A 1,630-nucleotide genomic window follows, 5' to 3' on the forward strand; every position below is an offset into this window, starting at 1 on the left:
TTTGGACACTTCCTGTATTTTCTTAGATCACATTGTTTTTATGTTTTGAGTTAAAAATATGAATTTCAGTACAAGCAGAATAAAAGTTGTGCAGCTCCTTGGCGCTCCAGCAGTTTATAAAAGAAAATAAAAACACAAAACTGCATTAAAATGTGTTGTAGGAAAGCCACACAAAGTAAAGAAATAATATTGTTGCTTCTTTTCCTTGATGCCACTTCACTGGACAGCAGGAGGGGCTGGGTGGGCGTTGGGGACGAGGGATTCGTACAGATCTTTCTCCCTCGGCGGGGGTCTGTTCTGCTGTGGACAGAAGAGAGGGAGTCAAACCTTCATCTCATCACGCCACGAGGAGCTTGAAGAGTCGGACATTCAGGAAAACCTTTATTCTGAAAAGTTTGACTTCCACCTTCAGATTAGGTAAAGTCTGTTATTTACTTTAGTAGTTTTTTAATTTAAAATATCAGCAAAAAATATGTACATTGCAGTATTTTATCTAGTTATCAGTCGAACTTTAATAAAGAAATTATACATTTCAAAACCTAAAGTTGTGAAAAGGCTTAGTTTTAAAGAATGTTCTTTCTGATTTGTACTCAAGTTAAACTATGAATACATTGAAAAAACTAAAACTGAATGTGAGAAGATTTAACGGTTTGTAAAATCAAAATAGTCTATACAGTTAGGTGTTCCTTATGGAAGCATATTGAGAAAAAAGAGAATCAGATGTTTTTCTATCTAATTTTTCGTGTATTTTGTGCTAATTTTTGAAATCTACAAAAACAAAATATGTATTACAGCTGGAGTTTTTCAATAGATAGGATTGAAGTTGATGTTTGTGACAGATACGTCAATGAAGAACACAAAAACACCCAAGACAAACATTTCAATTTCTCGGTAACTCACTGCAATAAACTAAAAATCATGTTCTTAAAGTTAAAACAAACTCCACATAAATCCTTGATGTCATTACTCTTTTTCCCAGAATGAACCGGTGTGTTGAGTTATGGAACTTGTAGACGTGTCCTTCTCTTCCTGCTTTTGGACTACAACAGCTCTAGTTCATAAAAATAGAAAACTTAACACAAAACAAAATCTTGATAAAAAAAATTCTCAAAAATCCTTTTTCAACTATCTTGAAAAATGAAAAAAACATGTAAAAAATAATTACAAATACAATTGAAAACAAAGATTATCTTGAAAATTTTAAAAATCTTGAAAAATGTGTCAAAACTTATTTTAGAATATTTCAAAAGCATGAAAATTATCTTTAAAATCATTTAAACAACAATTTTGATTAAAAAACATGTACTCTCTAAAACCAAAAAATGTCTTGAAAATAATCTTAAAAATAATCGTAAATTATCTTGAAAAATGAAATATAATTATTAAAAAAAAACAAAAATTACATTGAAAAATCTATAAAAATTCTCGATAAACAAAAAATTATCTAAAAAAATATTTTGAAAAACTATCTTGAAAAATGAAAATGCATGTAAAACAATCAGTTAATTAAAAAAAAACATAAAAAAATATATTGTAAAATTACAAAACTGAATTCCAAAATCAAAGTAATGGACTCTCAAAATCTTGAAAAACAATGTCTTGAAAAATGATTCTAAAAATGATTTTGAAA

Source organism: Oryzias melastigma, linkage group LG21 (genome assembly GCF_002922805.2).
Source record: "Oryzias melastigma strain HK-1 linkage group LG21, ASM292280v2, whole genome shotgun sequence".
Lineage (NCBI taxonomy): Eukaryota > Metazoa > Chordata > Actinopteri > Beloniformes > Adrianichthyidae > Oryzias > Oryzias melastigma.